Source organism: Sciurus carolinensis, chromosome 8 (genome assembly GCF_902686445.1).
Source record: "Sciurus carolinensis chromosome 8, mSciCar1.2, whole genome shotgun sequence".
NCBI lineage: Eukaryota > Metazoa > Chordata > Mammalia > Rodentia > Sciuridae > Sciurus > Sciurus carolinensis.
The window spans coordinates 24,472,411-24,499,122 of record NC_062220.1 but is presented as its reverse complement, the minus strand read 5'-3'; the positions used below and the strand labels follow the sequence as shown (position 1 = coordinate 24,499,122).

Below are 26,712 nucleotides of genomic sequence, written 5' to 3'. Positions count from 1 at the left end.
CAGGAGGATGGCAAGTTTGAGGCCAGCCTCAGAAATTTAGTGAGGCCCTAAGCACCTTAGTGTAGCTCAGTGGTAAAGCACCCCTGGGTTCAATCCCCAATACAAACAAACAAACAAATCCTCTCAGAATTACCTCTGACCTTCTGCCCTCCTAGTCCCTCAACTTTCTCATTAGTTACCAAGCACTGTTGAATTTTCCTTTGTTTAGCTCCTTGGTTGGTCCTTTTCACATGCATCTCTGGATTAATTCTAGTCTGTTAGGGAATTCAGCATCTTTTTTTTTTTTTTTTTTTTTTTTGGTGGTGCTGGGAACTGAACTTAAGGCATTGCATATGCTAGGCAAGTGTTCTACCACTGAGATACATTCCTATGCCCTCAGAATATCTTTCAAGAACTGATATGACGGTGATATGGAGACAATATTTGGCTGAGTATCTAGGAATGCTCCAGCCCTGCCGGATTCAGGATATGCCAAAGGAAACCCATGCATCTATAGGGAGCCTTTTCTTTTAAAGGTGCTACCCCAGGAAAACGGCACTTACTCTGTGTTCTCCAATTTCAGCAAGATTTTCTTCACGCGTGCTTGCATGCATGCATGCGTGTATAGTGGGGTAAGGAGGAAAGTTTCTTGCTTATCATCCTATATGCATCCTGTCTCCACATTAGGGGGAGTAAGAAAGCACAGAAGCCAGAAGCCCTCTAGATACCAGGGGCTCAACTCAGGTTTGGATTCCCTGGTGAGTCTACATCATCATGATTTTAGTCTTTGCTCAAAATTGTCAAAAACTATTTATTGGACTGAGTTAAGCACCATTTTCCAAGGAGGTCATTAGGACCCATGTCCCTTTTTTGTCATTAGTATGGTTTTAGGACTGTGACAGATGGAGAATAGGTACAAAAAGAATGTCAAATTAATCATCCAATGAATAGATCAGTGGAATCTAAGTAAGAGGGACCCTGGGTGCAGGTTATCAGAATTTCATCAACCTCATAACCTAGTCAGTAGGTCCAGAAAGAACTAGGTAAGTAACCATGGGGATCTAATTGTAGGGCAGGATCTGGAAGAACCCTGTTGACACATCATCTATAATATAGGAGACTTGTCTTTACAACAGTGATAGGCTCCCTCTGATGCATTTGAGCCAAAAATCTCTGGTCAAAAGACAGCCTCAGTCTGATGAGTTAAGAATCCCCATTCTCCTACAAAGGTTAGCCTGGTCAGCTTGCGGGCAGTGACCTCAATTTGCCTGGGAGGATAAACATCATTTAATCTTAAGGAGGTTCAGAATTAAATATAAGGATGAAGAAATAAATCAAGTCCACAGTATGCATACTCTTCTTGTGTTAACCTTGGTCATATTTTGTGCAATTTGGTATTTTCAATGTTTGTACCATTTGGAGAATTTATCATATTACAGAATCTGACCAGCCCTGTGGAATTTAATGTTTTCTGTTATTTTTCTGTTTTCTTTTATGAAACGGTCATGACTAACTAAGTTACTTTTGTGCTTTATGAGTGGGTACTGATCTACAATCTCAAAGTCCCTGGTGATGGTTACAAGTGTAACTCTGAGGTCAGGTTGATGGCTTTCAGAATAGCTCCATCTCTTACTATCTGGGGTTGGACAAGTAACCTCTACATGACCTTGTTTCTCTCCCTGTAGCATAGAGTAACTTACCTTCTGGGTTCCATGTGAGAATGAAGTGAGGAGGGTGATAAACATGCCTGTTACTGCAAATACTGGGTGGGATCAGGAAAGGGCCAAAGAGGGAATGCTTCCTGAGAGAAATGCAATTAACGTTGAGACCTAAAAGAGTAGTAGGAATTACTCAGATGAAGGTTCTAGTATGTGAGAAGACAGAAGTGCAGAAAGTTGTGGGTAGAGGGAGCAGTTCTTGCAAAAGTTGCAAAGTGGCAGAATACTTTGACTCATATGACCTGAGAACATTCCAGTTTAGTGAGAGAGGTCTGTAGCAGATGAGGTCACCGAAGGCCCCAAAGTCACCTCAAAAGAATTCTAGAGGGTAATTTAAGTATAATGGGATCTCATTAAGCATTTTAAACAGGGAAATAACATGATTTACTTTTTTGATCTTTTATGTTTTTTTGTTTTGTTTGCATGGGGTCTTCTGCATACTAGGCAAGGGCTCTACTGCTGAGCTCTATCCCAGCCTTTGATTTACTATTTTGAAAGACCATTCAAGTGATTATGTGGAGAATAGATTGAAGAGGGCAATTCCAGAGGCAGGGGGACTAAGAAGAGTATATTCCAGTTATCTCATCTGGAGAAGACAGCAACCTGAACCATGGTAAGAAGTGACAGGGAGAAAGTTTAAAAGCTCTAATTGAATGGGAGGACCTGAGGAAGAGAGGAAAGGGTAATGGATCATTCCCAGGTTTCTGGTTTAAACACCTGGATAGTTGATGGTGACCCTCACTGTCTTAGAAAACCCAAGAGAAAAACACATCAATTTTTAAAATTTTCTGTGCTGGGGTGAACCCTGGGGCTTGCACTTCCTAGAACTCTACCACTGAGCTATATCCCCAGCCCAAGCCATTTAATTTTGTATGTTAGACTTTGAGGAATTGGAACCTTCTTGGAAATGTATGCTGCTAATTTTGTTAAGCTGTTTTCTGATACCTGTAGGATATTAAGTCCCTAATACTATGGTTCTTACACTATGATGTGCATAAAAATCACCAGGCGTGGATGGGGGTAGGGGTCTTAAAAATGTAGGTTCTTGGCGCAGTGGCTGGCGCTTGCCTGTAATCCCAGTTACTCAGGAGGCTGAGGCAGGAAGATACAAGTTCTAGGCCAGCCTGAGAAATTTATAGAGAGACCTTGTTTAAAAAAATAAATAAATAAATAAATAAATAAATAAATAAATAAATAAAGGACTGGGGATGTAACTCAGTGGTAGAGCTTCCCTGGGTTCAATTTCCAAAATTCGGGGAAAAAGGAGGGGGGAAAAAAGCAGGTTAGTAGGTTAACAAGCCAATATTCTACAGAAACGAATTGAGGATTCTGATGGAGTGGTTTCCTGATCACTTTTAAAACAAACAACAAACATGTCTCCAAAATCAGGTTGGTGCCCACCGTCCACTCATTTGTCAGGCGACCTGCGCCAGCTACTGCGCCAAGAACCTACATTTTTAAGACCCCTACCCCCATCCACGCCTGGTGATTTTATGCACATCATAGTGTAATCATAGTTAGGGGTCCCAATTGCTGCGTAGAAAGCTACATGAGAGCAAGAGTGATGACATTATTTATTTATTTTTCTGATTTTGCGTTGTAACAGGTGCATCTTAAGCGCCTGAAGACCAACATTAAACCAAAACAACATTCTGCACATGAAGGGACCCCTAGAAATGTCTGCTGAACGAATGGGTTAATAAATTATTAACTTGCTTTGCACGAAAACTTTTGCTCTTAAATATCTGGGTTGAGTTTGAACAGGGAAGTAAAGGTCATTGCGGAGAGAAGTGAGGATGGAAATGGTCCGGCAAGACGGAGAATAGTACGGGAGTGCCTTTCGGATCATCCTGGCACACTCCGGAGGTCCTAATTCCCCGGGCTGGGGGCGAGAGATGGCACTCTTCAGATCAGCAACCATTTTAGCTGCATGCACCACTTCTCTACAGCGACCACGTTTTGTTAATCCAGTTGCCTTCATGATTCCGGCTCCAGTCAAACCTACGTAGCGACAGGAGACTTGGAGGAGTAGGCGGGAGGGACGCCGAGAGCCTAGTCGAGAACCCCCTCCCCAGCCCGCCGCGGAGAAGCAGCGCCGACCTCCCCATCATGGCGGCCGCGGGCGGGGAAGCCGAGCCGTGCGTCGCGTGCGTGCCTCCTCCCTCCCCTCCCCCTCCTCGGCGGCGGCCGCGGCGGCAGAGGCGGCAGCGCTCGCCATTGCCGCTGGTGGCAGGAGGCTGCGAGGAGCCGGCGCGGTCGCAGTCTCCACGGCGCAGGCCCACGGTAGCGCAGCCGCTCTGAGGTGAGTGCCCTACCGCGCAATCTCCAGCTATTTCAGCCCCGGCGCAGCCGCAACACGCCGCCCGCCCGCCGGCCGGCCGGCCCGCCCCGCAGCCGGCACCCTGCCGCCCCCGGCTCCGGGCCTGGGCCCCCGCTGGATTCGGCCCGCCTGGGGCTGGGGGCCCCGGCCCGGCCCAGTCAAACCGCCACCCCGAGGATGCGCAGGCCGCACTAGGCCCCAGGCGTCCTGGCGGGCTCGGGAGGGAGGCGCTGCCCTCCCGATAGCTCCAGGGTTCCGGCCTGCCCTGCCGCCGCCCGAGGCTCTCGGGGCCGCGGCCTCCTCCCGGTGGTGGAACCCGGAGCCCGGCCTTCCCGCGGCTCGGGAGCAGGCGGCCCGGGAGAGCGCGCCGGGCCTGGGAGCGGGAGGTGGGCGGGCTGCGCGGGACCAGAGCCGCGGCTCGGCGCTCGCCCCCTGGGCCCTTCCCGGGTCTGGTCCGCAGGCGGCGCGGCCCGGCGGGACCGGGCGGGGCGCGGGAGCTGCTGTCTCCTGCGGGAGAGGAGGCTGGCTGTGCTGACGACCTCCCAAGCTTCTCTCCCGCCGGGGTGGCGTGGGCTTGTTACCCAGGTGGACTGGGGGACGCCGGAATATGGCGCGTTGCCCACCTTCTTGCAAGTTGTTAGGAGGCGGCCGGGCGGCAGTTCGAGGAGGAGGGCGCAAAGTCCTTTTGTACGCAGAAATAAGGAGCGACATTGTGTTTTCTTCCCCAGCGGAGATGTGACCACGGCGGGGCCTGGGTTCTTCCTGTGCCTGGGGTGGTGGTCCCTTGGGTAAGGGAGGTGGGAGTGGCGCGCCCCTCCGAAGGAACCTTTGCCACTGGAAAGACGGGGCTCTGAGATGGTCTTGTGCATGGTATTATACCGTATTCTCAGCCTTTTGGGGGAACTCGAGGGTTTGCCATTGCATGTTGTGCACTTCACTGTGCCGTGATGTCCACCGCTTCTTTCACCTGTTGTGTTGTTGCTTCTGGTCCCAAAGTTTCTACTGTGCATCTAACTGCCCACCAGAACTTGAAGTTATTTTAAAATCTTAATATTTTTAGGGCTTCAAATGATATCTGTGCCAACCAGTTGGAGGAGCTGTTGCCTGTTTACCGTCCCTTCTCCCAATCATTAAGTTAGAATACTGTATATTAATTGTTTGCTCTGGAGCTGGTGTCAGTTGTGCTGAATTTTTTCTATGGTCATAGCAAAATTCACATATTAAAAAAGCGTTTAAAAGACGCATGTATTGGGAGAAAGGTAGTGTGAGTGAGCCTGTCAACTTGGACAGTGTTCAGTAGTGTTGGTACAACTTCTACCAGGGCATCTTCTGTGCTCACAGTGGTCCTTTTCCCATTCTATCTCAGCCCTGCCTCTTAAGAAATCCCCCCCGCTGTTGGCCTTGAAGAGTAAGTTGTTGGATTGTTCTTCGCTCAAGGGAAGCCTTTGGAGATGCTTTGTGTGTGTGTTTTGGTTTTTTAATTCAGTAGTATCCTGACTCCCTAGAAATGTTTGAAAGTTCCTGACAAGTTATCCTATAAATTAGTGAAAATACGACTAGTTTTATCTGTAGTTTCCTTGTGAGTGCAAAAGGAAACATACAATTATATGTAACACAGTGTATTTACTCATGACTCCTGAATTGTGGGCAGAATTTTTCGTGTCAGGGTACTTTTTTTTTTCCTCTTTGGTGCTGGGGATCATACTCAGAGCCTTGGGGCTTGCTGATGCTCTGCACACTAAGCTACACTCCCCAGCCCTTTTCTTCTTCTGATAGTAGTTAAACTGTTTCTTTCAACAGGGTCTTTGACCAAAATGAAAACAAAACAAAAATATGATTAGAATAACTGTTTACTTAATCCTTTGGCTCACCTTATTTGAAATCCTTTGATTTCATCACAATCTCAACAACTCAGCATAAAGGAGGGAAAATGACCTTTTGCTTAGTAGTGAGTGATCCATATTCTCATTTAAGGGTAAAAACAAGAGAAAGGAAAATTCTCATGCAAATAATTTCTTACCGTGTTTTAAGGAAATTTAGCTTCTGGAGTTGGAGAAGGTGCTATAGGAGATAATGAGGGCCCTTGCCCAGACATAGAGGGAATTAAAGGAAAAGGATTTGGTCTTTTGTTTTATTAAAGTATAATTAAGCAACCTTCGCTATTTTAGTTAGGGTGCTGAAAACCAACTTCCTATGATTTAAATATGAGTTTACATTGTCTATATACCATACGTAGATTTAACCAGACTTCTGGGTTGTCTTCAAGCAGCATTTTTAAGTGAAATACCCATAAATGGGTGACTTGGGGAAATAAAGCTTTTTGTCTAGGATTAATTTTTTTCAACTTATGTGTTAATAACGCATTGAGTAAATGTTGGGGAATGATGATGATGAATGGCAATTATTGAAATTAAGACTTTTTCCATGAGTATTTGGAAAGGTATGCTTAATTTTTGGTTTGGTGGGAGGAGTACTATGAACCTCAGCCTTTAGAAGCATACTCTTCAGGAAGTTAATGTGTATGTCAACTTCTGTCGGATGTCTTTAGACAAGTGGAGTGCTTGATGCTGAAGCAGGCTTATTCATCCACTCAAGGTTGGAGGGTGAGGGGAAACTGTGGGTTGTTGAGTTTCTCAAATACCTACTCTAACCTCAAGAGTTTATATGCATCCTTTTGGGTCTGTAATCAAGGCCAGTCCAGGAAATGGGATATTTGAGAATTGAGATGTTTATGTGTGACTGTGTATGATGCTTATTAACACATATAGAAGTAGTATTTGGAAAATCAGTTTTACAAAATAAATATCAATCTTTGCTTTTGTAAAAAACATTTCAGAAAATGTTCTATGCCAAGGACATTTTTTTCCTGTTCTTTCATGTTTTCCTTGAGGTTTAAGGCTAGTGTTTTCAGCCTAAGCTTACCCTAATATAGCTTCCCATGAATGTTTAGTAAAATAGCCATGAAAAAGAAACCCACTTGTTAAATTTCTTTTAGAAACATTTTATTTAGACCAAGTCCAGTGTTTTTTGAGTTTCTGGATACATGTTAATTTTTATGTTATGTATCTCATAGTTGCTTCCTTATTAACTACCAGGTGGATTATCCATTTTCTTCTGTGTTCAGTTAGTACTTTTATCCATCAGTAGTCTAAGGTGAACAGGCTGGAAGAGAAATAGTAAAGGTAAAATCATTTTCAGGTGTTTGCAGACTACAACCATATTGAGTTATTGGAAACTTTTAAGCTCAGAGCAACAAGAACACTTGGAGGTTATTTTTATGTAGCATGGACAAAACTTGAATAATGAATTTTAGACTGCTCAAGGAAAATAACTTGATTATTTATACCTTGGAATATATTTTTTTTCTAAAGTGCACTTCAGAATTAAGATAATGTTTTCAACCTCATTCGATGCAGTTTAGCTGCTGAGAATTAAAAAGGCTTCATCCTGTATTCTTTTGCCTAAAATGTCCAAAAAAATGTCATTTATATAATATCAGATTAAACCTATGAACAGAAGAAATGCCAGAAATACAACTTTTTAAGATGGTTGAGTATATTAAAGAACAAAATTAGTTGCAGTTGTGTCAGGCCTACTACATTTGTGATCCCTTGAGGCAAATCTATATCCTGTCACTATTAGCTGTCACTTAAAAGATAATTTGACCATTAGGGATCTTCTGAATCCCAGACTGACATCTGCTTTGGCCAACCACAAATGGTTAATAGCTCACCTGCACCAAACCATCAGATATTTTTTTTAAGAGTAAGGAAGAGATAGGTATATTGAGGAAGGGTTGGTGGTGGGAGAAGAGGGAAAGGGAAAATGTTAACTTATTAAAAAAAATTGGTGGGGATATTTAAAAATATATATATATATTTATATATATATATTTATTTTTTATTTTTTTGTAGATGGACAGAATGCCTTTATTTATTTTTTTTATTTTTATGTGGTGCAAAGGATTGAACCCAGTGCCTCACACATGCTAGGCAAGTGCTCTGCCACAAAGCTATAGCCTCAGCCCATGGTGGGGATATTTTTAAACCTACTTTTGTATAGGTCATCATACAATTGGTGATTTAGAGTATTACTGTTTATGGTAATTGCATTGCTTAGTATATGAGCATAGTTTTTAATTGGGGCATGTTGGTTTCTGTGTAGATATGTGAAAAGTTTGACAGTTTGTTGAAGGGGACATCTTAAGATCTCTTTAAGTGGTGCCTGCTGGATAAACTATGTGGGCCTTTTAAAGACATCTTTGTGAAGGATGATCTTTGAATGCATGTATGTTAAGACCATTTTTTTTTTTTTTTAATTAAAGAGCTTTATTTTACTGTTGGTAGTTGTAAAGTCTTTGCTTTTTAGAACTTGGTCTGTTTGTTGCTGCTACTGAATGCTAATGTGGTTAGGCTGGCAGCTAAACCTACAAAGAACAAGAGGAAGTGAGGAAATGTCCCCCATGAAACATTGCTTAAAGCTATTAAAGCAGTGGACTAGAAATGGGGAGCTAGGGACCAGGAGACCTAATTCTTGTTTTATGTTCAAAAGAGGGTGAGGCATACTCTCCATTGAGAAATCACCTCTTTAAGTGTGTCCTCTGCTTGGAGTTTTGCCATTCATTCACAGTGATTGAAGACATTGAACATTCTAGGCATGTGCTGGGTGCTAGAGTCACAAATAAACTGTGGGCCTTATCTAAGGAAGGGAGGAAGATATGGGCTCATCTGACTTGTTGAAAATCAAAATAGAGTAAAGAAAAAGTGATGTGGGATAAGGAAGAGAGGGAGGGATTCCTTTTGGGAAGGGGGACAGTGACCAGGGAAAATAGGTGTGGTTTAGGGATCACTTTTCATGTAGGAAAGGTTTGAGAAGGCCTGTGAACCATAAGTAACCATTTTACTGATAGAGAAGAGGAGGCTAGAAGAAGGGCATCGGCAATATAAATTGAGGTATACCAAGTGAGGTTTGCTGTAGTTGTGGAGTACTAGAAAATGGAACTAATGAAGTTGTGGCTTGATAAGAAGAGTTTGTTATCCCATGTTCACAAGCATGGGATTTATTCTGTAGGTATTTGGGGACTATACGAGGTTTGAGTAGGAAATCTCTGGTTTTGAAATTTTTAAAGTAATAATAACTTTTTTTTTTTTTTTTTTTTTTGTGCTGCAGATTGAACCTGGGGTCTTTCCCATGCTAGGCAAATGCTCTTACTTTGAGCTACATCCTCAACACTTACTCTGGTTTTTAAAAAAATAACATATGAAGATTGTATTGAGTACTTTTGAGACTACTGAGTTGTGATTTAACAGGAGATAAATGCTAGAGATTATTTTTACAATTGTCAGGGTTTGGTGGTTTTTGAGTACGGGGAGTTAAAGATTATATATAGTCTGGTTAATGGATGAAGATGCATTTAAGTTAGAGAAGAACAGGATTTGAGGAGGAAGGTAATAGGGCATCATTCCAGATGTGTTTAGTTTGCTGAGGGAATGAACTGAACTGAAGGGGATGTAGGGATTGAGAGATTCACATTCATCAGCATAATGTCATATGGAAACTGTAAAAAATAGTATTATATTAGAAGTGAGAAAAAAACTAAGGGCAACCTTGGGAACATCAACATTTGAGGGTCAAGTAGAAGAGGGTCCTAGAGGGAAGTTGATGTAATTGTGGATAATTAATAGAATGGTGTAGGGTTGAAGAAGCTGAGGAGAGGGATTAAGAGAATTTTAAGAGGAAAGTTAGTCGTGTGAAATACTACAGAGAGCTTAACTGGTACAAAAACTGGATTTGGCATTTAAGAGGTAAAAGAAATTTTCAAAATGTTCCTATATGTATGTATTGTACATACATATATATTGTTCATACATACATACATATATGCAATACATATGTATTGTTTTGCCTGGCATCATGATAGTTTAGACAGTAGATTACTCTAGAGCATTGCTAAGTTTGGGTACAGAGCCTTTGAAACCCAATTTAATTGATGATCCATGCTTAGAAATAGGTTTTATTTTTCCCTATCTCATGGGAATGGTAGCTTAAAAGTTTTAGGAGATGACCCTCAGTTATTGGACTTTTTTTTTTTTTTTTTTTTTTAAATACCATCTTGAAAGTCTGTTTCTAATTCTGAGAATTAGAATCCATTTGAGTTGCTCGTCTCTTAAAATTCAAATTCCTCTTTGATGTTGAGACTTTATGATATTAATATGTTAAATATAGGGATTTTAAACCTAAGGTTTATGGTTCTGGGGTTCAGGAATATATTTTGACTGTGTGGCCCTCTTGAAATTGCATGAAAAAATTTGTGTGAATGCCTGTGTGATAATTTGGGAGTAAGGGTCCAGTCTCACTTTCACCAGATTCTCAAGGAGCAGGGCCTGGTGTGCAGGCCTGTAATCCCATGGTATGGGAGACTGAGGCAGGTGCTTCAGGAACTTAGCAAGGCCCTAAGCAACTTAGGGAAACCCTGTCTCAAAAATAAAACAAAAAGGGTAAGGGGTGGTTCAGTGATTGAGTGCCCCTGGGTTCAATCCCTGGTGCAAAAAAAAAAAGAAAAGGAAAGAAAAGAAAAGGATTTTCAAGGAGCTTTTGACACAAAGAAAAGTCAAGTGCCTTTTCAGTAATGTTAATGATTAAATAAAGTGTTGATTGTGTTAGCTGACTGAAGTCAGTTATTTTTACTACTGGGATATATCAGGGGAAAGAAATTTTGAGTGTCGCAGGTGGGGAACTTGGGGAAGACATGAGGCACCTCTTAGAGATGGAGTAGGACCATCAGAAGAAAGACAAGGGGAATGCCAAAACGGAGTTTAACCAATTTCAGAATTTTGCGAAGCATTTTAGATGCCTTGGTTTTTTTGCTTGTTTTTTAATACACTAGAACTCATACTAAAAATGACTATTTATGCACTATTGATCAGTAGGCTTTGGGGGAAGGATGAAATTACTACTGTTCTAAAAGAAAAGTGTGTTTTGAAAGAGAAGAAGTTGCTTCATCAATTATACTCAGACAAAATTTATTTTTAAGTTAGGAAAATTTCAAAGGTGTACAAATGTTTCAGTGATATGGAACAAGATAAAGAAAAAGAAAAGACATTCTCTTGTTTAGTTTTTCTGACCATCAAATCAAAGTACTGTTGAACTATTTTGTAAGGTCTTTCTGAAATACAGTTATAGAGTACTTTGAGATCTAAGGTGATTTAATGCTAACACAGTGCTAGTGCTCACATTTCTAAAAAGTCATGAATAAAATTTAGATATTTAAAAATATTTCTGAAACTTTAGATAATTGGTCATTTTTAGTTTCTTCCTGAAGACTTTGGATCTTTGAAATTAGATTTGGGAAATGGTTTTGTCAGCTAGTCCCTAGTTGCCAGGGCAGTGATCTTCAAACTTTTTTCTTTTCTGAGCTACACCATTGGCCCAATCTCCACACTTTCCCTGCCATATTTATAATTAAAATAATTAATACCAGTTGGCATTATTTTATAGGATACCCTGTGAAAGCATTAGTAAAAACAAGAATGATATGAATAAATGTATTGGGTAATCTTAAACTGAAAACTTGTTATATAATTTGTAATTAGCTTGTTGGATTACTAGTTTTGACACATAATAATTGTATACTTGTGCTACAATGTAATATTTTGACTTATATACAATGTACAATAATAAAATCAGTAATTAGCATATCTGTTACCTCATTTATCATTTCTTTGTGTTGTAAAATACCTCTTCTAGCTATTTTAAAATATGCAATCAATAAATAACTACAGTTACCTTACTATGCTATAGAACACAAAAACTCAGTCCTTCCATACTAACTGTATTTATGTACCCATTAATCAACCTTTTTTTAATCTCTTTCTCCCCACTACCCTTCCTAGCCTCAGGTAACCGCTATTCTATTACCAACTTCTATGAGATCAACTTTAGCTTTCACATATGAGTGAGAACATTGGGTATTTGTTTGTGCCTGGCTTATTTCATTTAACATAAAGTCCTCCAGGTTCATCCATAGTGCTGCAAAATGGATTATCTTTACATTCACTAAATCTACAAAGAGAACTATAATATTTGTCTTTTCCTTTGGGCACTTGTTTTTGTTTTGTCTTTCATTAAACAATTATGACAAAATTTTTGGTAAAAGTATCTTCCACATAAAAATAACCCAGAAGTCATAGAACCAGCCAAGGTTTGCTAAGTAGGAAAATCATCATAGAACTAGCATATTGACTCAAAGCTAGCTTCAGGTAATAAGTCTGGAAAAAAAAATAATCCTAATATATCACCAATTGTGTGACTTCTTTTTGCCTTCTTTAATTTTTGGTTCTAAAATTTCTCTTAAATTCCTTAATTTAAGTCTGTGTTGTAAGGCTATAGACTGTATATATATATATATATATATATATATATATATATATATATATATGCACATATGCGCATATTTTATATAGACTATATTACGTATATATAAAATGTTAGACTTCTTTTTCTTAATGTAGAAAGGCATATAATGTGTTCATTGTTAAAAGGAGAAGAGTGAAGTAATCATGGTTCTACAAAATTAATATTTTAATTATTAATTTATATGATTATATACCATATATATGTACATATATATATAAAACAGAATAATACAATGTATACTGTCTTGGGCCAAAAATGTCTAAGCACATTTGATATTATCAGCCTTTTTTTGTACTGGGGATTGAACCCAGGAATACTTTACTAGTGAGCTACATCCCCAGTCCTTTTTATTTTGAGAAGGTCTTACTAAGTTCCTAAGGGTCTTGCTACATTGCTGAGGCTGACTTTGAACTTTGATACCCTTGCCTCAGTCTTCCAGTTCACTGGGATTACAGGTGTAAGCTACAGTCCCTGGCCCACAATCAATCTTTTTTTTGTCCTGAAACATTCTTAGTGGGGCAGTTATAAATCTATTTGGTGAAATTTAAAAATTTCTCAAATACACATTTACTTCAGAAATGCCTACTGTTTCTTCTGTGCTTTGTGGTTCTGCTGAGGTAAGGGTAACTTTGGAGTAAGGGTGTGAAGGCTTGCCAGTGAGAGCTTACTTAGTGAAGACTGAAAGCTAAATCCTGGGTTATCCTCAGTTTCATTCACATATTAACTTGCTGCTTCTCCACTCTGGCATCATACTTGCTAAGCAAAGATTCCTTTTTGCAGGGTAATTTCTAAAGTGAACAATCTTTTTTCAGTATATTAATCTTTTATGTTACCCTGAGACCCTCTGAGTTGTTATTCCCATTGTTAATAAATTAAGTATTATTAGTAGCGATAGTGTAATATATTTGTTTTAAAAATACCTTTTTTGGAAAAGATCTCTGGAAGTTCAAAAGATTTTATAAAATATAAATATTCTATAAAATATAAATATTTGGCAGCCATTTTGACAGCATGAAACTGGGAGAGCTGGAGGCAGCCATGGTGATTGGAATACTTTGCAAAAGAGAAGATTTTGCGTCTTTCTTCTCCACTGGATATGGCCAATGTGCTCTGTAACAGAGCCAGACTGGTTTCCTATGTCAAAGGATTTTACTCTTTAGTTAAAAGAGTTGTCAACTCAAAATCCTTTTCAACTGCAGGATTGTCAGATTTAAATGAATCTCATGTGGCCACTGCCCCTCCACATATATGCTCTTGAACAGTGTGGCCTGATGAAACTATGGGACCATTTGGACCTCAGGATCAGAGATTCCAGCTTACTGGGAACATAGGTTTTGATTGTCACCTCAGTGGGACTGCATCACAGAAGATAAATCAGGTTCAGAAAACTTTGCCTGATGTTCTAGGAGAAACTTTACCAACTGAAAGACTTGAATTTGTGATGGTACAATATGTGAATGAATTTCAGAGTAACAATGGACCTGTTGAACAAGAAATTAACAGTGCAGAAACTTATTTTGAAAGTGCCAGAGTAGAGTGTGCAATCCAAACATGTCCAGAATTGCTGCGAAGAGATTTTGAGCCACTATTTCCAGAAATAGCTGATTGTGAACTAATGATTCTGACTGTAACACAGAAAACTAAGAATGATATGACTGGAGTGAAGAGGTAGAACTTGAAAAATAAATGCTCTTAGAAAAGTTCATTAAGGGTGCTAAGGAAATCTGCTATGCTCTTTGAGCTGAAGGCTATTGGGCTGACTTTATCGACCCATCATCTGGTTGGCATTTTTTGGACCATATACAAATAACACTCTTTTTGAAACAGATGAATGCTATCGATATTTAGGATTTACTGTTGATGATCTTGGCTGCTGTAAAGTGATCTGTCATAGTCTCTGGGGTACCCATGTGGTTGTAGGAAGTATCTTTACTAATGCAACACCAGATAGCCATATTATGAAGAAACTAAGTGAAACTAGCAATAATGTCATTTTATTTGCTGTACTATATGTAATTGGTTGAACAATATAAACTGTCAAAGACTACAGTTTTGGAAACATACTTACTTCCAGCTGTTTATTTCAACATTTATGGATTTACAACATTGGCAAGTGATTTGGGATTTTAGGATCACAAATGTTCATTATTACATTGTTGTTGAATACATGTGGAGCACTTCCACATTGTACAAATATGATAGTTAACATGTGATTAGGGTACGATTGATCTCTTATTAGTTCTCCCCTTTATTGAAAAAGCTTTAGTTTTAATTATTTTTTCCAAAAGTCATATATTTGGTTATGATAGCATGTTCCTTTATTGCAATATTTTGAAATTTTGTTCTTAAAAGATTTTAAAGATGCTACAGTATTTATTTTTAAGTTGTCTTTAATAATACAAATGAGAATTCTACATCCATTGTAGATTTTTTCTAATTTTCTCTTTATTAAACATTCTAGAACCAATCTAAGTATTACTTTGAAATAACATGTAGGAAAAAAGAATAAAGATAATACATCTTCATATATTAAAAAAAAAGCATATGAATCTCATTCTTATACACACTTTAAAAAATTCTTAACTCCTGAGTTGAGCCAGATAAATATATTTTATTTTCAGATAAAACTATGCCTTAGCTGCTGAAAAAAAATACATAAACATTTTTATTTCTGTAGAATATGTATTCTGATTCATACCTTCCCCAATGTGTTTGTGTTTATGTAAAATTCTAATTTTATATATAAAGTAACTGGTTTTTCTTAAAACTTCCTTAAGGATTTTTATACAGTAGAGTCCTCTTTAGAACTAGTAATGTAACCCAATTTTCCTGCCTGCTTATTTAATTGTCTTTAATTCCTCTGATAGCTCGTTTATTTTTATTTTTTTGTACAAAGTATTAAGCAAATCTTGGGTAACATTTTTCATCTAAGTGCAGTCATACTTTGTTTAATCTCAAAAATACTTTGGTAGGTGATCTTGTCGTTTACAAGTACCATAGAGTGTACTTACATAAACCTCAATGGTATAACCTACTTCACACCTAGGCTGTATGGTGTAGTGAATTGATCCTGGGCAACAAGCATGTACACCATGTTAGTGTACAGAACACCAGTAGTCAGTTGTAACACAATGGTGAATACTTGTATATCTAAACAGAAAAGTATTGTGAAAATACTACTTAAAAGATACAGGATACATCTGTGTCAAGCACTATCCTGAATGGAGCTTTCAAGACTGGAAGTTGCTGTGGGTGAGTCTGAGTGGTGAGAGCATGTGGAGTCCTAGGACATTACTGTTCATTACTGTAGACTATTTTATAAACACTGTATTTAAGCACACAAAATTTATAAATTTTTTCTTCAGTAATAAATTCATCATATCTTTCTGAAACTTTTTAATGAACTTTTTACATTTTAACTTCTTGACAACTTAAACTGTACAGCTGTACAAAAATACTTTTTCTTTATGTTTCTTTTTGTAGGATGGGGAGATACTAGGGATTGAACCCAGGAGTGCTTAGTTGAGCTACACCCCCCGCCCTTTTTGGTTTTGAGACATGATCTTACTTAATTTCCCAGGCTGGCCTGGAACTTGGGGTCCTCCTGTGTCAGCCTCCCAAGTTGGTAGGATTATAGGCATGCACCATGGCACCCAACTATTTAAATTTTAAAAATTTTAATTTAATTTTTTACTTTTTAAACTTTTTGTTAAAAACTAAGTCACAAACACACATGTTAATCTAGGCCTACAGAGAGTCAGGACCATCAATATTATTGTCCTCTGCTTCTACATCTTTTCCCACTGGTAGGTCTCCAGGGGCAAGAACACATGTGGACCTGCCATCTCTTATGATAACAGTGCTGTCTTCTGAAGTGCCTCTTCAAAGACTTGTCTGAGGCTTGAGGAGTTGTCATTCTTCTGAAATATGCCCAAAGAACTTGCTTGGTTTGTTTCTTATATTCATCATAGATTTGCTCATTAGCAGATACTGTACCATCAGCATTTCTTTCTATTAATAAAAACCTTTTGGTTGTGGTGTTCATGTTTTGTGCTTTAGGGAACTGGTTGAGGTCTGCAAAAGCTTTAAACCCTTGGTGTGTGTGTGTGTGTGTTTTCTGCAGTTTCCTTTTCTCTTGTCCCTTCTTCAACAATGTATTCCTGTTCCTTATTTATGCTTGACAAGATATCAACTCAGTGTCTTCTAGATGTAGTGGGAGGTAGAGAATCTAGGAATAAATAAAAAGTACAAATGTTTTGTCTTGAACTTTTGTTTTTAGTTTTTATATCTGAAAAGGGTAAGAGCAGTAGCCAATTTTCACTTGAGAGTCCACCAGGATGGTTGTTTTCATTATGAAGTTTTGTGACCAAATGATACTCAATGTCCTTTAGATAGGTAGTCTTTGTTTAATATTAATTTAGGGCTTGTGGAACAGTAGTGATTCTTTTAGGTTTGCACTGTTTTGAACTTTTTAATTAAGAATAATGATGCTCTTATAACTGTTTTCCTTTAAAGATAAAAGATTGTGCAGGTGTTCTGTGTCAATATGTGTAACTCGATTTGGTCAACCAGTTGAGGTTCAGAATTCTATGTCCATTGCCTAATTTTCAGATACCTGGAATACACTGCATCACAAAATGAACTTCCCTTTTCAAACTTGGCCCTGTTCCTTTCTTGATTACCTCAGTCAATAGTGCCACTTCATCTAGTTTCTCACACCAGACCCCTTGTCTTTCCATATCATCTAATCCTGTTTACCCTTTGAAATAAACTCAGTCTGTCTTCTTCATTTCTACCACTACACTTTTGTCTAAGCTGCTTGTTGGCTTTCCTGGACAGATACAGGTGGTCACTTGCATCCACTCTGGCCTAGCACTAGTCCATTAGTGCAGCCAGAATGAATTGATTTTTCTTAATATATAGGTCTGATCATGCTCCCTTGGAATTTAGGATGAAGATAAAGGTGCTTAATGTGGCTGTTCTGACCTTTTGGACTCATTTTGTACATTTCCCCTAACCATTAGATTTTTCCTGTGGCTGTTCCTTCTTGACTGGACAGCTTTTCCTTCCCTCTCTGTTTATTAAAATCTTATAAGTTCTTTGAGTATCTGCTCAAGCAAGTTATACTTGGTTTCCCTCATTTTTGAATTTTTTCTTCACTATACTCATTCATTTACACAATTTTACCTTTATTGCATATTACCCACCAGATTATAAGCTTCAGAAGAGTAAATAATGTGTTTGTGTTCATCTTCAGGCACCAGACTTACCAGGAGATAGTGCCTGACACAAAATAAACTGTCAGAATTATTTGATTGTAGAATCCTCAGAAAACTAATTTGTAATATCATACCTCGTTGTTAGGCTTTTGTGGTACATCTAACATTTAATAATTTTAGGAACTCATGGTGGAAAAAGATTCTAAGCCAACTGTATTCCTTAGAGGTAAAGTCTTCAGTCACTCCTTGAACACATCAGTCTGGATTTAAGACATTTAGGTGGTTAGAAAGTGTAATTTCAACTGAAATTTCTCCCTGGAACTTTTATCTACTGATCTTATTTCTTTTTGGGGAGTTGGATGGGGTGGGGTGCTTCCAAAAACAGTTTTCATTTTCATAGTAAAGTCTTCTGAACTCTTTCTGTTTTAGTGTAAGTATCCTTACATCCTTCAACTTTCTGGGATAGAGTGTGCTTGAAATACGAAGTTTGAGGGATGAATATAATTACCTAGCTGCGATAACAAATTACTACAAACTTACTGGTTTAAAACAAAAATGTATTCTCTCACAGATCCAGAGACCCTTTTTTCAGAATCAAGGTGTTTGCAGGGTTGTGCTTCCTCTGGAAGCTCTAGGGGGAGAATCTGTTTTTTATGCTTTGTTTTGTTTTAGTGGCATGCCTTCACTTGTGGCACTTCAGTCAGGTGTCTGCCTCCATGGTTCCGTTGTCTCTACTCTGTGTAATATCCATCCGTCTGACTTGTATAAGGACTTGTATAAGGACGGTTGTACTTGCTTAGTATCATCTTGTGATATTATTTCAGGATCCTTAATTTGGTTACATCTACAATGATACTTTTCCCAAAGAAGGAAACATTCATGAATTTCAATGATTTAGAACATGAACATACCTTTTTGGGAGGCACCATTCAAGCCACTACCAGACTCTAGGCTTAAATTATAATACCACCTACTAACTTTGCAACCTTGAGCATGTTGCTTAACCTTTGAGTATGAATCTCCTTAATGATTTATGAAAATGTAAAGAAAATTCCTGTGAAGTACTTAGCACATAGTAGCTAACACATTAACGTTACCTTCCATGGTCTGCATCCCTGGACATCATGTGTGTCCTAGAACGTCACATGAGTTGCAGGACTGGTCTGATAAATGCAGATTTTCTTATGTTATGGACTCAGTTTAGCCAACTATGATGTCGCCCAAATTTAAATTTAGTTTTATCTGTAGTTGCATCATAGGGTTGTCTTTATTGAACTTAGAATTGGTTAAAATCCCCAAGTCTTTTTCTTTAAAAAAAAAAATTTTTTTTTTTTAGTTGTAGATGGAATAATACCTTTGTTTTGTTTATTTTAATGTGGTGCTGAGGATTGAACCCAGTGTCTCACACATGCTAGGCAAGTGCTCTACCCTGAGTCGCAACCTCAGTGCCCCCATGTCTCTTTTCATTGATGTTAAATCTATATTGTGTAGTGAAATATTTAGGTTCAAGTGCACGTTGTCATAGATTACATTGTATATTACAAGTCTTAATGTTATCAAGTCATAGTACCTGGTGTATATTAGGAGCTAAGTGAATGCTGAATTTTTAAAAATATATTTTTTAGTTGTAGATAGACACAACCTTTATTTTATTTAATTTTATTTTTTATATTGTGCTGAGTATTGAACCCAGTGCCTCACACATCCTAGGCAAGCGCTCTACCACTCAACCCCAGCCCCAGCCCATGAATGCTGAATTTAATGTTGCTTTGTGATTTAAGGAATATTTAAGTTTAGCTCCTTTGTGCTATTCAGAACATTTTTAAAAACAAATGCTGCGAATAATGTAAAAGGGAAAAAGTTACCAATGGAATAGCATCTGTATCAGTTAATGTTGGTCAGATGAATGGCATCACTAGATTCTCCTGTGACCAGGTGCTCCTTCAGGTAATCACAACTTCCAGGTTGATGGACAGTTTGTCCTTGATGCTTTCATCAGGTGTGAGATATGTATCCATTACTAATGTGACAAATGTATATCCAGTGATTTTCTTATCTAGTATTTTCATACTAGCATTTTTTGGAATTTGAATTTGAGATAAAAGACTAGAGAAATCATGATGTAGAGATGGACTTTTAAAAATACCTACCACCACTGCCTTGGCACTGGGGATTGAGCCCAGAGGTACTCTACTGCTGAGTTAACATCTCCAGTCCTTTTTTTTGTTTGTTTGTTTTGAGACAGGATCTTTCTAACTTTTTGAGGCTGGCCTTGAACTTTTGATCCTCCTTCCTCAGCCTCTGGAGTCTCTGGGATTACAGTTGTGAGCCACTGTACCTGGCTAAAAATATCAAGTTTTGAGTAAGTATTATATGCATGTAGTTAAGAAGACAATATAAAAAGGAATATAGTGCAGCCATAGAAATGAAAAGTTGTACCCCATTTGTGTACATGAATCAAAATGCAGTCTGTAAAAATAAAAAAAAAAAATAAACAAAAAATGTGCAAAGTGACTTTCTCTTGGGGCTGGGGTTGTGGCTTAGTGGTAGAGTGCTTGCTTGGCATGTGTGAGGCACTGTGTTCCATCCTCCACCACATGTAAATAAATGAATAAAATAAAGGGCCATCAACATCTAAAAAAAAATATTTAAAAAATTAAAAAACAACAACAACAACAAAGTTACTTTCTCTCCCATAGTTTCCCTTTCTGGAAGCCACCAGCCCTGTTTTGTATATCCTTTCAGGTAGGCTACACAAAAATGTACATATCCTTCACTTTTTAAAAACACAAATGAAGGTGGGCATGGTGGCGCATACCTGTAATCCCAGCTATTTTGGAGTCTGAGATGGAGGATTGCAAGTTCAAGAGTAGTGTTGGCCACTTAGTGAGATCCTGTCTCAAAATTTAAAAAATAAAAAGGGTTGGGGATATAGCTCAGTGTTAAAGCACTTCTGGGTTCAATTCCCAATACTACCATAAAACAAAAATGAAACAAATGATAGCATATATGTATAAACAAGTGCTTTTAAAAAAAATGATGTAGGACTAATGCAGGATTTCAAGTTTTTTGCCCTTTTATTGAGTATCAGGGAACCAACTTCTCTGTTTACACAACAAACTACATTGTGTGGAATTCATTTCCAAGAGAGTTGTGAATGAGATAACCCCTGTGAAAGAATTCCTGTAAAGGCTAACTCAGTTTATATCAGGGAAATAGAACCAATTTTAACTCATCATTTATTTAGAAAATAAAAACTCATCAATTCAAATTGGCTTAATACATTATCTTGTTATTGCTTGGACCTTTTTCATGCTTGCTAAATGAATTGCTCTTTTTTTTTTTTTTGCAGTGCTGAGGATTGAACCCAGGGCCTTATGCTTGTGAGGCAAGCACTCTACCAACTGAGTTAAATCCCCAACCCCTCATTTTTATCATATTGACATCAGTGCTAAATAACTTAAGGTAACATAGGACTAGTTTGTCTAGGAATAGCTAAAATATTCAGGAACAGAAGGGCAATGGCAATCATCACCATCACATTCCACCTTGGGATATTTGTGTTCTTTTTAATTATTTTTTTATTTTTTAGTTGTCAACCTTTATTTTTTTATTTATATGTGGTGCCAAGAAACAAACCCAGTGCCCCACACATGCCTGGCAAGTGCTGTAACACTGAGCCACAACCCCCGCCCAATCCAGTAATTCTTAATCTTTGGTCTCAAAACCTTTTTTAAAAAAAAATATTTTTTTAGTTGTTGATAGACCTTTATTTTTATTTATAGTGCCTCACACATGCTACGCAAGTCCTACACCACTGAGCCACAACCCCAGCTCTCAAAACCCTTTTATTCTCTTAAAAATTATTAAGAACTTCAAAGAACTTTTGTATGTTTTGGTTACAATTTTTGATACTTACCATATTAGATGTTAAAACTAAGAAATTTAAAAATGTTTATTAATTGATTTTAGGGTAATAGTAAATTCACTGGATGTTAAAAGGTATTTCTATAGGCAGGTTGATGGCATACGCCTGTAATCCCAGGGCCTCTCTCCAGAGAGAAGGGCAGGAGGATTGCTATTTCAAAGCCAGCCTCAGCAATTAGTGAGGCCCCAAGCAACTCCGTGAGACCCTGTCTCTAAGTAAAATACAAAAAAAAAAAAGACTTGGAATGTGACTCAGTGGTGGAGCACCCCTGAGTTCAATCCTGGGTACAAAAAAAAATATATATATTTTTTATAAAGAATAATTTTGCTGAAACAATTTAGTGAGATTTTGTTTGCAGTTTTACACATCTCTTTAATGTCTGGTTTGAGAGGAAACAGCTGGATTCTCATACCTGCTTTTGCTCTCATTTTGCTGCAGATGTTGCTTTGGTTAAAGTAAAAAAAGATCTTCTCATACCAAATATGTAGTTGGAAGAGAGGAGTATCTTAAGGGCCTTTTTAGATTTTTGTGCTTCTTTTTCTTTGATACTCATCAACAGTACTTTCTTAAAAAAAAAATTGTAGTTGTAGTTGGACAAAATGACTTTATTTTGTTTATTTTTATATGATGCTAAGGATGGAACCCAGTTTCTCACACATACTAGGCTAGCACTCTGCCACTGAGCCCCAGCCCCAGCCCCAGCAGTAATTCCTTTAAAGGTGAGTTGTAATGTGGAATATGAAACCATAACTATACTCTTATGTCCAAACTTACTGGTTTATTATACACTTTGAATGGCTCTTTTAACTACAAATGATTTTGTAATATTGTAACATTGGTCATTGAAAAGTATTACTGAGTTGTACAGATCTTCTAAATGTTGATGCAATGATGGACCATGCCAATAATTGCAGTGGCTTGGGAGGCTGAGACGGGAGGAGGGAGAGTTCAAAACCAGCCTCAGCAACAGTGAGGCACTAAGCAACTCAGTGAGACCCTGTCTCTAAATAAAATACAAAATAGGGCTGGGGATGTGACTCAGTGGCAGAGTGCTTGCCTAGCATGTGTGTGACACTGGGTTCCATCCTTAGCATCACATAAAAATATGTTCCTGAGTTAAATCCCCAGTAACCCCCCCAATCATTCATTAAAATTACTACTCATCTCATCAGAAAAGTCTTTTAAGTAATGAAAGAGCTATCAAGCTCACCATGGCAGATAAAAGTTTTCCAAAATTCTAATTATCACTTGAAATATCAAATTTCATCATTGACAACAAATATTGCTAGTGACAGGCTTACTTTTAATTTTTGAGAAAATGTCAGATACTCAGGTCTGACCTTATAATTTGTGTGACAGCCACTCTTGCAAGTAAAAATAATATTCCTTTAAGAAAAAGTAGCTAATTTAGTTTGATTGAGAGAATGGTGCTTATGTTTTTGTGACCATCATCATACTTCCACATGCAACAGAAATACTTTGTGCATATTTCCATTTGTTGAACAGAATAAGACACATGAACTCAAGAGTGAATATTTAATAAAATTACTAATTATCACTCATTTATCAAGCCCATTCATCAATACAATAAATTCCCTTACGCAGCCTTTTTTTGTGAGCATGTGGTGGTGACAAGTATAATAGCTACTATATTGTGGCTACTATAGTGTTGTCTTAAATTGTGCTATGTCAGTAGTTTTACCCCACCATTACTTTTGTATCATAAATTAAATATAAACTCTAGTGGGGAAAGGGCAAGTAGCGTTTAATTATAATGAAAATGATTGAGAGCTCATGGATCCCTTGAGAGTCTGAGCCAGGATCCCATGGTTCACTTTTGAGAACTGCTATTGATGTTCTCCGGCAGTTCCTGATCCAGAACTTGACATGGAAAAAGTGCTCAAAGAATGTTTACTTCATGTGATATACTGGCATCTAAACATGTCAGACTTGGTGAATGAAATTATGTAGATTGATGTCCATCCAGGAAGTTTGATCAGGCAACTTTTCCACGAACATTGTAAGAATAGAGTGAATAAATGGAATGTAGATGATATGTGTTAGCAATGCAAGTGATGAAATAACTTAACATAAGGTGATAGTACCTACAGAACTAACACTTTAAGCCTTGTTAAGTTTCTCTTAATGAGGCCTCTGCTTTTTGTCTTTAAATTTGTAGTGGTATAAAAGAGAGGATTCTAAGTAGGATGGATCTAACCTGAAATCAAACAAATTTAAATTTCAATAGGTCACTGCTGTGCTTGATTTTTTTTTTTTCAAAATGGACTACAGAAGGTGAAATGTGAACAAATAATTTCATTTTCCCTTGTGAGTTAAATACATTTTGTTTTTGCTCTTCTGATTCATATTCAATATGTTGGGCTTCCTTTCTTCCTTCCTCTCTTTTTATTTTTCTTTTATTTTTCCTGTTGGGGGAAGTTGGTTCAAATAAACCTTTGTTTTTTATAACTTTTCATATTTTTGAACTTGAAAAGGTTGCTTCCCAAATAAGAAAGTGACCACACAGGGTGTATTGTCATATTATTTTATTCTCATGGGACTTGAAGTATAAGATTAGGTGAGGGCATTGCTTTAAAACAGGAGTTATTGGTATTCTCTTCTTTTAAATGAAAAAGGGATTGGTCCCTTCAAATACTTAGAATACCTTTAAAATAGTTTTGTGTTAAACTGTGTTGTAGGAATTTTGAACTTTGACCCCATTTTTGTCCTAAATGAATTTTAAATCAATATCAGGCCAGCAGGGGGCACACATCTATAATCCCAACTATTTGGGAAGTCTGAGACAGAGGATCTCCAAATTTCAGGCTAGGCTGGGCAATTTAAAGAGACGCCCATCTCAAAAATTTTTTAAAAGAGCTGGGGTAGCTCAGTGGTAGAGTGGCCCTGGAATCAATTCTGAGTACTGAAGAAATCAATCCATCAATCAATAATGTCAAATGCTGAGGAGCAACAAATTACTCATTTTATGTTGAACATATTTTTTACAATAAAATATTATAACTTGAAATTGAGACAGTATTTGAACTGAAGTTTCTGCCTTCATGTGAGACATTTTTGTAAGCTTTTTGATTTTTTCCTAATAGTTTTTTTTATAAAGTTGAGTGACACTGTAGCAAACTCAGGTATATCCTGGAATGTATCTAAATGTTTCTCAGAAACTAGATTTTAAGGGAGAAACCTGTTTAGTGTTTCCTTGCACTTCTACCTACTTAGTTGTCATAGCATACCACAAGATGATAAACTGTCTGATAACCAGAAAAATAATTCTTTAATAGCATTAGTTTATTATTAAGGTAAATTAATTTCTCTGAGACATCTTCAATGTACTTTAAAAAAAAAAAAAGTAAATACAAATCCTGTGTCTGTATAAGCTGTAGGTCCTGGTAGATAGTTTTAAATGAGTAATATCCCATTCAAGGAAACCTGTCCTATGGAATACCATTATGTGGTTATGAATTGTTCTTTTTTTCTTTTCCTTTTTTGGGAGGGAATAGTGGTAAGGTAGTCCTCTCCTTTTAGGGAGCTATACTTATATACACAATAATGACAAAGTCAGCTAAAGGGTGCATATTCCTCCTTGTTTTTTTTTTCCAGGTGACTTGTTATAGTCTATTTCTGGTTGGAGCTAGGATGCAGAGGAATGGGCAATAAAACTGAAGATGGAAATGGGGACGAATAATACTAGATGTAAAGCATCCAGGTCTCCAACCCCTTCCCTACTTTTTAAAAACTTTACTCTTAGCTCAAGAAAGGTCAGCAAGGATATTGAGTGAAGGCATTTCTAACAATCAAAATCTCACACTTATTGTTTGTTCATTATTGAAAGTCTTTGTATCTAATTCAAGGAATGCTTCAAACATCTTGTGAATTTGCCTTTTGTCCCTGGAGTGCATGCTCAGATCACAAGGGATGTTGTGGTAAAGTTGGATAGAACAGGCTTTACCTGAACTTGGGTCATTATATATCTAAGTAACAACTGTGAGGAGATGCAGTTGGTACTGGGGCTGTGTTTATGTGCAAAGAACCACCACTTGTCATGGGGCCACATGCTGGTTAGAACCCATTTTAAATCACCAAACTGTAAACTACTAGTCAAAAATTAATCTTGGAGCTGGGATTGTGACTCAGTGGTAGAGTGCTTGCCTAGCATGTATGAGGCACTGGGTTCCATCCTCGACACCACATAAAAATAAAATGAAATAAAGGTATTGTGTCCATCTACAACTAAAAAAACTTTTTAAAAAATTAATTTTATTTTTACAACATCCTTAAAAAGACTACATATCATTTAAAACTGACCAAAGTAAAAAGTCTGCTTTCAAACAGTTATAAGTGGAAGTTTAAGGTAAATTCATATTCAAAATTATGTATTAAATTTACCAGATTAATTTTGAGCTCTGTGTGTAAGTCACAAATTGGAATGTTGGGGATCGAACCCAGGGCTTTGTGCCTGCAAGGCAAGCACTCTACTGACTTGAGCTATCTCCCCAGCCCTAGGGTTAAGTCTTACTACTTTGGTATGACTCTAGTAGTTACTGCTTTAAAATTTTTTTTTAAATTCTTCAGGAATAAAAAAAGGACATAGAACAATATAATAAATACCACATACCACTACCCAGCTTAGAAAATATCACAGATATTGTCATGGAAGTCTGCTGGAGTCCCTCTCCCTTCCCAGCTGTGACCATTATCCTGAATTTGTTATAGATTAAAGATCCCTAATTCAAAATCTAAAATGTGAAATTCTCCAAAATCTGTAACTTTGAGTACCAATGTGATGCCATAAGTGGAAAAAATTCCACATCTGATCTCATGTCACCATCAAAACCAGGCACAGTACAAAAATATTATATAAAATTAACTTCCAGCTTTTTGTATAATGTAATGTGAAACGATTTCATATTTAGACTTCGGTCCCATTCCCAAGGTGTCTTATTATGTTTATGCAAATATTTCAAAATCCAAAGCATTTCTGGTCTCAAGCATTTTAGATAAGAAGTACTTAACCTGTATTTTATTCTCCAGCATTTTTTATAAACTTTTCCTATGTATGTCTATATCCATAGAAAAAATATATTGTTTTTTATCTTTAAAGCTTTGTGTAAGTGGTTA

At 37.6% G+C, this 26,712-nt stretch overlaps 1 protein-coding gene and 1 pseudogene across 7 annotated transcripts in view; both read left to right on the top strand.

The window, feature by feature from the left end:
* The first annotated feature begins 3,663 nt into the window (after positions 1 to 3,663).
* Nrf1 (nuclear respiratory factor 1) overlaps positions 3,664 to 26,712 on the top strand; it is a 138,917-nt gene continuing 115,868 nt past the window's right edge. Inside the window, exon 1 of one of the 7 annotated variants that reach the window (XM_047560210.1) lies at positions 3,664 to 3,999. The gene's annotated coding sequence lies outside the window, so the exon portion shown is untranslated. The remainder of the gene's footprint in view (positions 4,000 to 26,712) is intronic. The other 6 variants (XM_047560211.1, XR_007109745.1, XM_047560212.1 and 3 more) reach the window with 6 other exon arrangements.
* Positions 12,573 to 14,792, top strand: LOC124990320 (cobalamin trafficking protein CblD-like; annotated as a pseudogene).